The 13604-nt window shown below is 39.8% G+C and overlaps 1 protein-coding gene across 1 annotated transcript in view; it reads left to right on the top strand.

Moving 5' to 3' along the window:
• The first annotated feature begins 5329 nt into the window (after positions 1-5329).
• Positions 5330-13604, top strand: part of LOC139951001 (uncharacterized) — a 51750-nt gene continuing 43475 nt past the window's right edge. The window contains exon 1 of the mRNA XM_071949826.1: positions 5330-5373. The gene's annotated coding sequence lies outside the window, so the exon portion shown is untranslated. The remainder of the gene's footprint in view (positions 5374-13604) is intronic.

Genomic DNA, 13604 nt, shown 5'->3' with positions numbered 1-13604 from the left:
TGTTCCGACCTACCGTCGGAACAGGTATTGTTTCTGTCGAGATTTTTATTTTTTTTCTTATTCTTTGTTTCTGCCTAAAACCCATAGCAATTGCACACGTTTTTTTCTTTAAGCCTAATCTCCTAGACCATAATTTCAAAAGAGTGAAATCATATACCAAATTGAAGCTTAGAACATAAGCTTTACTCTAAATGTAAACAAAATTAAAAATCTTAATTAATTAGCCACGTAATCTTCATTTGAATATAACTGGATGCAGTCGCTCCGTGTTATTGTTAAATATTCTCTTTGGTAAATGCCATACAGTATGTACCTATCATGAGTTGTGACTTCTTGAGATGAGTCTACGCATTTGAATATAACTGGATGCAGTCGCTCCCATGTTATTGTTAAACATTCTCTATGGTAAATGCAATTCAGTATGTTCCTATCATGAGTTGTGACTTCTTGAGAGGAGTCTACTCAAGTCTCCTTTTCTTGTTTTTCTACTTACGTTCTGGACCACAGCGAAGTCTCTTTTTATTCGTTTCCTAACCGAGTTCTGGACCAATATACTCTGCACACGAATGTTAAGGGTTTTCGTTTAACGAACGTGCGTATATAAATAGGGGTTTTTGACGACGACGACATACCATGGTGTCCACAGAATTACACTAAACTTTAACAGTTTGAAGATAATGACTTTTAGACTGAAATTTAGACTCCGAGGTGGCGTCCTCCGTGGACGAACGTGCGTAATTGAATAGGGGTTTTTGACGACGACGACGTCCTCGTCAAAAAACCCTAAAGGCATCTATACATTTCAACCCTACTTAATAGTTAAAGGCGTTAGCAGTTCATATTTAGTGACAATGTTCGCAAAATCATGACACGAGAATTATTTCGCCGGATCATAATCTACTCTGTTAATATAAATACATGTAAACCCTCGATTAATGCATTGGCCCTCATAGCCTAGTGGACATCAGTTGCGCAAACATGTCTAATATTTGCAAGATCGAATCTACACTTCAAATTTTTTTTATCCCCCAAAACTAAAAAGATATTTATTTTTTTAATAGTTAAGTTTGAGTCTATCTTTAAATCGATAGTGTTACCTTTTCTTTTTCTCAATTGTTAGCCCACCATAACCTGTGTGCATGTATGATGTTAGAAAAACACAGTAAGCGGAAAATTGTGATCAGACTCATAAGCGCAGAGTTTGGTGGTTAAGAGTTCTGTGAAATCCACTCGCACTAGATCAAACATCAAACCACCGACCAAATACAAGGATTTTATCCATAGAAGTTTGTCACATGACAATGGACTCTAAAAATACTGTCATGAACTCAAAAAACCAAACTAATCAAACAATCCTGAGTCAACTATAAGTTGTTACATTTATTCAACTCTTTTAATTGAACTTTTGGGGATACACAGCATGGAGGTAGCAGGTAGGGTTTCAGCATGTAATGGCATTTCACCGTAACACGTTTGCATGCAAAATAATTTTAGTTTCATCACCGACAGACCATGGACAGACGACAGACGAAGACGACAATTATTTTCACGACATAGTTTTATACTCATTTCTCAAAAACTACAGCATCTCAGCAAGTAATATTTTAAGGGAAGCTTTCTACCATATATTTGTACAGCATAAATTATGTGCCAAAGAGTAGTGTTACAATACAAAGCATTTTTTTTAAACAAATTTCATTTGTAGTCAATAATTAGGTGCTAATAAAACAATAGTCATTCGTATTGAATTTTCCCTTTGCATGCATGTGGATTTCAACCAATTTTCAATTATGGAACAAGAAGAGAATCACAGATACTCTCCACCATAGTTCTCTCTCGTACTGATTATGAAACTCTTAATTTATTCCAATGTGCCCACTTAAACAAATTTGACACATGTTGAAAGGTTACAAATAAGCATATTTGTTGGTTCCATATAATTGAGGTGATAAAACTTGTCCTCCTCCCCATTATTAATGAGGGTACTTCACAACGGATTCACTGCTCATTTACTGCTCATGCTTATAAATACTTGAACAAAACTGCTATATTTTACTTTTCTCTAAAGTTACACTCTTCATTATTGACTTCTCTTGAGATCTTATTTTTGAATGTTCCCAATAAGCCTAGGGGGAATATGGAAATATTGACAGCTATGAGGGGCACAGTCAAAATTATAGGCCCAAGGTAATGCCAAAACCAAGACTATGCCTGAAGCGAAGCTGAAGGGCATAGCCATGGTTTTGACATCACCGAGGGCCTATAATTATAACTGTGTCTCGATTATTAAGCAGTCAATAATTTCTTTTATATACCGAATAAAGATTTTTTTAATCAACAGCACTGACTACGGTGAAATGTCGTCTGCGAATAAAAAGGTCATGCCGTGACACGGAATGCTAGTAGTACATTCACATCATTCATATCATACAGTACACACGAACGACCTATTTGTGACCGTTCTTTTCAAGACGGGCAAAGTCGATTTACTATGAAGCTAAAGAATCACAGAGTTTAACCGACCTACATTTACTACAGCTGCAAAATAAAAACCAATTTACAAACACACACAAATCTACATCATGTTCCAATTTGTATGTTCCGCACTCAAATAATAACACTGCGACATGATAGTCAAATGTCTTAAAAAAAAACTAAGCCTATAAAGAAGAAACAATAAAGCTCATCAACAATTTAAAGGCAGTGGACACTATTGGTAATAACTCAAGATAATTATTAGCATAAAACCGTTTTTGGTAACAAGTAATGGGGAGCTGTAGATGGCATAAAACATTGTGAGCAACGGCTCCCTCTGAAGAAATATAGTTTTCGAGAAAGAAGTTATTTTCCACCAATTTACTTTTGAGACCTCAGATTTTTTTTCTTCTCTTGCAACTCTGACGACCGATTGAGCTCAAATTTGTACAGGTTTGTTATTTTATGCATATGTTCGGATACACCAAGTGAGAAAAGTGGTCTTTGACAATTACCAATAGTGTCCAGTGTCTTTAAACAAATAAATAAATATTATTTATACGGTATTGCCCAAGTCACCAGGCTACATGTACTTTAAAGTGAAGATCGACCCAGATCAGCTGCCACCAGGACACGTTGCCACCTACTCTTGGGGCTGAAACAAGGTTCAAAACCAGTATAGATATACGCATGGGTATTATCCACTAGGAACCTGGCTTGTAGAGCAGAATGCATTACCTTCCCAACTTTTTTGAAGCAATTATGGTTAAGTGCCTTGCTCAAAGACAGAAGTGTCCAAACCAGGATCCAAACCCACACTCCTCTGCTGACACCAAAGGAGCTTGGGTCCGGTGAATCACACTGCTCGGCCATGATACGCTATCAATAAAAGAGGGTAGGAATGACACAGTACAATTATAATGTTATTAGTACCATACTAAATAAATTAACGTAAAATCTCATGAATCAAAGATATGCACTACAGCAACTAAATGGCATAGAACGTTTTGCTTAACACACAGTATTTGTGAATACATGTTTTTTTTTTATAAGTTTCCTTTTTTTTTTTTAGGCATTGGTGCATGAGGGAAACAAGGCCTATGACAAACAAGTCCCGTGTTCGTTTTACGAAATAATTTCACATTGTAATCAGTTGGTGCCACTTGGCGGACACTTGGCGCTGATTGCTCGATGCAAGTGGCGCGACGAAAATTTCAAACATTTCGAAATTTTCTTGAGGCACATTCAAATTTGGGCCACCACGAGCCAGTTGGGGGCAGTTTGTCATTACACGCCACTATAGACTGTGTGAACGATAATTTTTTTTCACATTATGTCGATGTTTATAGCCATTTTAGGGGTGACGTTTTGTAACAAAACTCCCGCCTGGATCCATTCATACACATTGGCCACTGGCAATAAGCCAACGGAAAATTTCGGTGAAATGTTTAAGAATTTTATGTAAAACTAACCAGTTTAACAATTGAAAATGCTCTTACAATAAGTGATGTTATGTTTTCAGTGCTGTTAAAAGAGAGGTTTCAGCGGTATTCATGTTATATTTTCTTGTTTAATATTGTCATCACCTATTTTTAAAATGGAGTGTACCCAAAACGCGCTAGCAAATGATTGCGCAATACCCCCTTCCGCCCCCCCCCCCTGGGTGTACCATAGATATATACTAGAATTATTTTAATTATATATTTATGTGGTGCACATGTGCTTGCGCGCCCAACACTCGAAGCCAGCCGGTCTTAAACAGCTTCAGCTGTGCTTTTATCAAACCAATAGAAATAGCGAAACTGTATGGGGTAGTTTTTAATGAAGTGTTATGAAAAAACCTAGACACAGAATAGTGACATGAAACTAAAAAAAAACTGTTTTTAAGTTACTAATGTAAACTAACAATTCCAACAAAAGTGTTTGAAAGGTGAGAAATAGCTTTCCTTATCGACCCACGGTACAATCCTGTGAGCCACTAACTATTCGTGGCGCTTTGAACTAAAACAATATTTCTAGCAATTTATTGTTGAACAAGCACTGAGTTCTTAACGATTATTTCGAAAAATTACGTCATAATGTTGTGATAAGCATGATTTATAGCACGAGATTGCACCGGATGCATAGTATATATATCGATTAAACATTTCATACCCTGGTTTACTGGGATAAACTTGCACTTTAACGTCGAATGAGAGAAAATTGAGGGAAACTGCCAAAGTACTTTAGGAAGCGGTATAAAAAAGAAACGGCGTAAGGCGGATATAACTAGGAGGGTTGCGGAAGACGATTACAGAAGGCGGATGAACATGTATACACATGAGGTAAGTGTTCTTCACGAAAGAGTTACGCACATTTGAACGCATTAGTAACATACAGCCTCATTCAAAATAGTGTAAGAGTAAGTCACTGCTACCAATCCGTGACTTCTACACGGATATGTGATTGACAGCCTCATTCAAACCAGTGTAAGGGTAAGTCACTTCAATCAGTGACTTCGATACGGATATGTGATTGACAGCCGTATTCAAACCAGTGTAAGGGTAGGTCACTGCTTTCAATCAGTGACTTCGATACGGATTATGTGATTGACAGCCGTATTCAAACCAGTGTAAGAGTAAGTCACTGCTTTCAAACAGTGACTTCGACACGGATGTGTGATTGACAGCCTCATTCAAACCAGTGGAAGAGTAAGTCACTGCTTTTCTACACGAAGGTTTGATTGGGTGTTTATAAATTATAATAATTGTCAACCAAAGCCCTAAGTAGACTGCTGGTAACTTCAACGGAAACACACCAGTATTTAAAACGCTGCACCAGCAGCAGAGCTCATAACAACTTTGCATCTTCGGAAAAGAGGAACCGATAAGTCTTGGACTAGAAGCACACAACGTCAAGGTAAGTGTTTCTTATTAACCGGAGCCCAATTTCACAGAGCTGCTCAACGGTAAATTTTGTGCTAAATGGGCGCACCTTGTAAATTTCATGGATTTTAAAGCCTCAATTTTCTGCTTAAGCATCCTAAAGCTCAGCGCAGTGAGGTGTTGTCTGTAATGTTTTAAAAAAATAATGTACAATCTTCTTGTTTACTAACTAAGGTTGAAAAAAACAGTTTCCTTTTTTATTTACAAATTTTATTTACAAAGTAGGCCCGACCCGAGAGGGCGCTGTTCGTGACGTCAATCGAGTCGCGATATTTTAAGAAAAAATGTGTAGTCTGGCCCCGTTCACTACGTCTGGGTACCTGATCGGTATGATCTTACGTAAAGAACTACGGTCACGGAGCAGACTGCACGCATTGTATGGCTGCTGTGCAGACGGTCCACTCGGATCACCCAGCACGGTGAATCGCATGCAGTGCCAGCACAAAATAGTGACGCTTGGCGCAAGCTAAAAAAAACATGCCCTCAAAGTTGAAACAATGCCCGATTTTGTTCACGTTAGGCAAATGCTCCATTAGGTTCGTCACGTCTTTCAGGTACCTTTTTAGACTTTACTAGCTGAAAAATTTGTTGGGATGGCGTTATGTTTTAGAAAAGAACTTCTCTCTTCATGTCAAAATGTTTGGTGTATTCCGGATTCTCGAAGCACGACGGATCGAAGTGTTTGCTGCACACAGCGCTGGAAAAGACGTCGGACCGGACCACTTTGCAAAATGACCCCATCTTTAGTTGTTTTGCTGCATCCAGCAGCAATACACGTTGTCGACATTCCCGGAAAAATGCAAAAAAATAACTTTTTTTTCGAAACTTACAAACTCACGACAAGGACTTGCATGTACTTGCACGTACGTGTGTTCGATGTTCGATGTTCGATCTTGACGTCACACAAGGGGTAGGCAGAGTCACCCCCAAACATTTTTTTCTTTAATATAAATCGTTAGAAACAATTACTCAAAACAATTTTTATTGTTCATTAACATAAACTCTTATGGTTGAAAAAAAAAAACACTTCAAGGTGACTTTAAGTAAGTGTGTAACCTTTCAAGGGGCGCTTTTAACCATTAAAATTACTACATATCAGACAGAGAGAAGCTGATGATTTGTTTGTCGTCGCCACTTTTGTCAAAAAGGGTTACACGGTATGTAAAGTTAGTCAATACATTTACAATGTTTTCTTTTGTTATCATTTTTCTGATGTTCTGGGCATATACATTTTATAGACTTTTTTATGCTGATTGCATACTTATGGACGTAGACCAGATAGTTTGGCAGACGCAAAATCTATACATAATAATTGCGTACCCTTTGTTTTTGGATGTTGTGTTTGTTAACATTTTGGGACCGCATAAAGCCCTTTTCACACGAGAGCCGAAGACCAACGTCCCTTGTTGTGGGCGCCAGTTGTCTGCCACAAAGGTTGTTTGCGATTTCATGACCAACATTCACACGACCACGCACATGTCATGTGTTTGCTTTAGGTTACCATCGATCATTTTTTGGCGCACCAATGTGTTTTCCAGGCATAAGAATCTTCCGGATTTTTTACCTTAAAATAACGTGTTCTCCGAGTTCATTCAGTGTAAATTTAAATTAAAAAACGAGAGATAAGCGAGAGGGTTTGCGTCCACCCTATTTTTTATTGCGTGCATTAAAAGACGCTCAGAGTGTTTCTCGATCGGATTCAACCCTTGCTAGATGTTGACGTCGGCAGAGTATGCATGTGTGGAGAATTTGCCGCGAAATACATGTACTTCAATTGTACAGCGATTGATCACAACCAAATTCTTACTACCTCCTGTAATAGAGTAAGGAAAAGTCCTACATGTGTTTTGTATGTGCAGTGCGCGCGATGTGTATGCTTTCGTTGAACATCAAAAGGACTGACTGTCAAGTCTATCTGCACACGTGTGTTTACAGATTTTCTTTCCCGTTTTTGATGCAATCAAAATGACACTGGGTAGTCGTTACATTTTGCAACGTCAAGCCGTTTGGATATCAAAGAAATTGACAAAATGATAACAAATAAACGATTTCTCAGCGTCCCGACTCCAAACATGAATGTATTCGAAAGCATTTTATTTGAAATTGCAAGCGGAAAAGGCCAGATTCAAGGCTTTCTTGATCGGAAGCTTCTTGGTCATAGAAACCATAGAAACAAACTTTGACTTTGAGGAAAGCATAAAATAAACTAATTTTCAATTTGTGCTGCCGACACCATTTTGTTGGATGTGGAATATACGAACTTTCTCCATCAGGTAATGACGTGTACTGCTTAAAAGTTTGTGCGTAAAGAAACCCCATGGTTTGTGCATGCATGATCGTTGTGCGATCACCGAGGACCTTTGTAATCTACTGTGTTTCGTTTCACACGAGTGATCCGGCGATTCTAAACAGGGTTGCGATTTTTTGGAGGAGGTCTTGATCCCGGTTGTTTATTACGCGGGTCCCTGGCGATTTCATCACTCGGATTCATTTCACACGACGCAAATTTGTGATTATATAACGGGAATGCGATTTCGTTCCCAACGACCATGGTTTAGAAAGCTCGTGTGAAACGGGCTTAAGATAGCAGAGCTGGTAGAGCAACGGCAACTCAATCGAGAGATCGTTGGAGTAATACTCCTTCGGGCGGGAAGGATCGAAGCTGTTCTTGGCCGGTGAAGCATTTGAGTTGGTTGTTGGCTGGATGGGTGTGCGTTGGAATGTGTCAGTGATGTGGTGAGCTGCTGCTGGAAGTGTGGACTTGAGAAGTGGTGACCAGATGTCGTTGATAAAGAACTGGATGTATTGTGGAACTGTGTTGTGAGCCTTGATCTCGATACTCTGCGTTGATTCCAGAACTTGACTGGTGCGATGAGCTTGACTTGTTTCCATTTGATGAGACGCGAAGCGCCATTACCAACTCGTTTTGGGGCCCTTATGTTTTTCTTTACATTTGCCAACGATTTTGGTGGGAGGAAATGTAATGCATAATGCATTAGCGTGGTGAGTTGCTGGCCAATAAGAAGCCACAATTACTTGTATGACGTCACAAGTTCGTTCGATGCAAATTCGTTACATTTTCTCCCACCAAAATCGTTGGCAAATGTAAAGAAAAACATAAGGCCCCAAAACGAGTTGGTAAAGGCGCTTCGCACGCGGCTTCGCCGCTCGCGGTGATAGTCTTTTTTCGTGCGTTACATTTTTGGGGCTGTGCGTGCTATCCGGTGTGCCGCGTGCGCCTTGACTAAAAGCTAGGCCATTGGACGTTGGATAATAACATTGTTGGGAGATACTTTCTACCAGTCTGATCCAGTTTCTTCGTCATGACCACCCTCCTTCCTCTTGTATACTGATGTTGCTTGGGGAGCATTTCAACAGGAAAGTTAGTATGTTGACGCTCAAGCGAGCAGTAGGCTAAGTGGGTACTCAAGAGTCTAGCGGTAGCCATTTGGTTGTGCAATGCCAGATTAAGACGGCAAAATACATTGGTTTACACACACCGATGTTAATTCCACTGAATCTCAAGTTGACTACCACATGGTTGAAGGGCAAAGTAGCGATAAAGTACTTCCACCCACACAGTCAAATAGGATAAAGTGTTAATACAATTTGTGTTGACAAAAAACTGATGGTCGCCGCTGTAGCAGCGCCCTCTATGTCTGCATGTTTTAATCGTTTGTTTTCCGTATATCTTTTAAATTCCAGATGAAGTTTACCATAACAACAGTGATCCTTCTTGTAGGTATTTTCCAAGTTCATGTCATGGTGGCTACAGTTGCTGTTTCACCTGATACGGAGATGACGTGTAACTCCTGCTGCCAGGGCCTAGCTGGTATACCGGGAATTCCCGGGTCAAATGGCCACAATGGTCACAATGGTCAAGGTCTTGTAGGCCATAAAGGTGATACAGGCTCTCCTGGTGAGGTAGGTCAACCCGGTGCCAAAGGAGACATGGGGTCAGATGGACTGGTTGGTGAGTCAGGCACTAAAGGGGATCATGGACTGAAAGGAGAGCAAGGAGTCGGTCAACCAGGGAAACAAGGACCTCAAGGTCTGTCTGGGATGAATGGTTTGAACGGGAAGGGAGGTACACCTGGACAATCCGGACAGACTGGTGAAGCAGGTGAGCCCGGGGGGAAAGGAGAACGGGGGATAATGGGACTGATTGGTGAGCCAGGAGTTAAAGGGGATCATGGCCTGAAGGGAGAGCAAGGAGTCGGTCAACCAGGGAAGCAAGGGCCTCCAGGTCGCCCTGGGGTGAATGGGCTGAAGGGGGAGATAGGCACACCTGGAGGAGCTGAACAGACTTGTCAATGTAGTACGCAACGTTTCGCCTTCACTGCAGTAAGAACCACCGACTTCAGCAATTCATTTGGTTATATTTCTCTGCCCTTTGAACAGTTATTGTTTGCAGAGGAAGGAACTGATTTCAACTTGACAACCGGCAAGTTTACGTGTACTGTGCCTGGGATATACGTCTTTATGTTCTCAGTTGAGAAAACATTAGTTGGGTCTCGCCTCTATGTCCGGCTGATGAAGAACGGTAACACCCTTGTTACAGGGGGTGTAAACGCTGGAGGTTATCACCAAGTGAGCACCAGTGCGGTGAAACCCCTTCGTTCTGGAGATCAAGTACGCTTAGCTGTACAAGGTCATGTGTATAGTAGCTCTGACCATGAGACGTCCTTTACTGGATTTATGTTGTACGAAATTTAAATCAACCACAGACATGAACGAAAAAGTGTTTTTCAAGATAGTGTGCAGCGCTTAAACGTGTTACCTTTAGGGAACACGTAGCCTTGGATCGGACGAGTCGGCCTTTAAAAAGCGTTTGAATGTCTGTTATGAAATGCACATGGTTAGAAAGATATTTTAAAAGTAGAATATAATGATCCACAACGCGAAATTGCACGGAATTTCTTTTACGTCGCGAACTAACACGGTCGGCCATTTTTATGAAGTAAAAATGTTCACTCCACAAAATGGCCGACCGTGTTTCTTCGTTAAGGGGAAAAGGGACAACCGTGCATTTTGTAGGCTTGTTGTGTGGATCATTACGTTCTACTTTAATATTTTATATCTAACTATTTGCATTTTCAACAAACGGTTTCAAACGTATTTCAAAGACTAACTGGACCAATTCAAGGCAATGTGCTATTTTAATGTTTAATAAAACTTACACAATTCAGTTTTGTTTTAATGGACTGAATAATAAAACGTATTTGTAATAAAGTTTGTCATGCAGTTATCCCAAGAATGTCGTTCATCTTAATGTGACTGTATGTGTTTGCAAGCAAACCATGTTTATTGTGACAACGATTTATCAACTATTAAACAATTTGATGTGCGTTTCTAATAGTTGATCATATTTGGGAATTTGTATTAGAGCATGTGCACAAATAATGATAGTTCATACACATCAGTAATACAAGACATAGTGTCCGGGGGTGCTGGCGGTTGTGTTTAATGGGTTGTGTCTTGCAGTTGCGTTTCACCCCCCTCTCCCACCCTTTTCGGGGCTGTGTGTCAAAGACTGTAAACACTAAAGACTAAATCACTTTAACAGAAGGGCTCATACTCACGTAATCCGTAATCTGATGGATCGCTATGAAAGAAATTGGTGCAAAACACAACTTTGCGCTCAAATAATTTTGACGAAAAAATGGTGTCAAGTTCTATTGTCAAAAATGAACTGTACATTTGTTCGGAAATATATAGGTTAGTTCGTAATTTTGGACGATAAACTAAGTTGAGGTTTTTATCTTTTTAATGGAACAATAATTCATCATTAGAATTTGCGTGCCATTTGTTTTACTTGTCACATGACCCCGTGAATCAAATTCGTCTCTTTCTAGGGTTATTTTTTTGTTTTTTAAGTGAATTATATTTTTTATAATATAAAACTTGTAATTGAAGTAGTCGTTGTAAAATGCAGGGCAACAAAATAAAATCTTAAACTTGGCGAGTACTTGAATTGTGGTTAAAGTGCCAAGGTTTTGAAGTAGGCGTAATGGTGTTGTCATGGAGTTGTTAATTGCGTCGCGGACGCATAAACTGTGCGTTGTGAGGGATGTTGCCATGTTAGACTTGGTGCATGTATTGTTGGATTTCAGGCGTAAGAGATTACACTACAATCAAGAAAGAAATATTATGTTTCCCAAATCCCAAAATTTACACCATGAAAAAAAAGTTATGGACCGTAAAAATTATGGGCAAACAATTTAACGGAGTTTTAAACCAAAAATTACCGCAAATGTCCCACATTGTTTGTGTGTTTAAGTCAACATGAACATAACTTGGTGAAAATGAGTAAACTCAATTTATTCTGGAGGTTATTGGAGATCAGTCGTTCATTTTTATTTTTTATTTTTTTATAATAAACAATTTCAGTTCCCAATACAAAAGTGTCTGTTTTTACTACAAATTGTTTGACCAATGACATTTTCCGAAAACGTTCCTTCTTCCAGAACATTTAGGAAGATTCCCAATACATCTGCTTTTTTAAATACACAAATTCAAAAACAGTGAGTTGGCATCAAACTAATTTATCATGCAAATTTACTTTCAAATCGTGTCATAATCTGAATTTCTTGATTAAACCTTTTACAGGCAACCATTGATTTGTGTTTGAATTAACTGAATGATTTGGTTATTTAAAGGTATTTTAAATTGATAGTGGAAAAAACAAAACTTCGCAACTTGTTTAAGGAAGCGCCATTTAGCATTGGTATATCTCATTCACTGCGCAGTGCCTGTACACTTTCCTGGGTGAAATACGCTATAAGGGATTAGTTATCTATTCTATTAAAAGCGTAACCTGCGCCATCTTGGATTGAAAATTAGAAGGTCCAGTGGTATGGCATCCTTGTGGAATCCAACACGGTTGTTTGTGTGGAATTCAATACGTTTGTGTGGTTTCAGACGTCGGGTTGCAAGTCTGCAAAACCCGGATCCAAACTCGCACTTACAAGTCATGTGATTGGAGGAAGTTTGGGCGGCGACCGTGCGTCAACCACTGGTCGATGTTGTTACCAGACTTCCTAGAAATCTTTCTGACAGGCGACTCATTGGACAGTGTTTCGCAGATGGTGCTCCGGATTGGTTCATTCATTGCCCCTTGAACGCCCACCAGCCATTCGATCCGCCCTTTTTGGTCAGGTTACTTTCGTGTTGTACTAAGCATGCTTCTCCGGACTGGTCGATTCATTGCCGCGCAGGGTCGAAAGGGTCGAAGAGGCTGGGTGCCAGGACAAATCCGAAACCAATCTCACGAATTTGACCGAATTTGCATTGAATGGATTAAGTACCGTAGATTGATGTTTCGCAGGTGACCATGTGTCAACCACTGGTCGACGTTGTTATCAGACTTCCTAGAAATCCTTCTGCGGGTGACTCATTTGTTGAAAAGATTAAATGGAGAATATTTATAAAAAAGCATTCACTTCTACCTCCATGCTTCCAAACGGCATGAGAATTATCATGATGAACAAGGATGGGATCAAACGGAAGCTTAATAATTTGGAAACATTGGGTAGGGCCGGCTATAGGTTGGAAGGTGTCTAAGGGAACTTTACAATTAATAACATTTTGGGGGTGGGGGGGGGCCTTACACAAAGAGCCATTCTGGTCAGTGTATTGTGAGTGGTGTGTTGTCTGGTTTGAGACAGGCCACCTGTTGCTTGGTGAAGAAGGTCGCCGTGGGACCACTTTAGGTTGACAGTGGGTGGCGACCTTGGACCTTTTGCCAGTAAACTCAAATGGGTACATGAATACCGTTTTAGAATACGGTCTGTTCATGGAGGTATAATGTTGCAGTTTCAGAGTTTAACCATGGCGGTAGAATTGTGAAACCATTCCTTACTCTATGGTGAAACTGATACACACACGTCAAAGGCTGTTTTGAAGCTGTAAAAAAAAGAACTTTGCTTTGCATTTGGTCAAAGTTGTTAAGCAAAACGACATTAAGTTTCCTTTTGAATAAGTCCATTCACAAAATTGGTTAGAGCAGTGTGTCGGCATTGCTCCATGGTGTCGGTCAGGTCTCAGAATGTACATTTTGCTAAATCCATTATGAAGATTAATTTAGCCATCGGCCCGTCGGGTTGGTTACTGATGGAGATAATATTAACAAAAGAGACCTCGTGCGGCTGAATGGGGTACATTTTTAGGAGTTTGTCTATTGACCCAAACTGTACGTAACAAACC

This window comes from Asterias amurensis, chromosome 18, assembly GCF_032118995.1.
Source record: "Asterias amurensis chromosome 18, ASM3211899v1".
NCBI classification, from domain to species: domain Eukaryota; kingdom Metazoa; phylum Echinodermata; class Asteroidea; order Forcipulatida; family Asteriidae; genus Asterias; species Asterias amurensis.
Note: the sequence above shows the minus strand (reverse complement) of the source record. Positions and strands in the feature narration are given on the sequence as shown.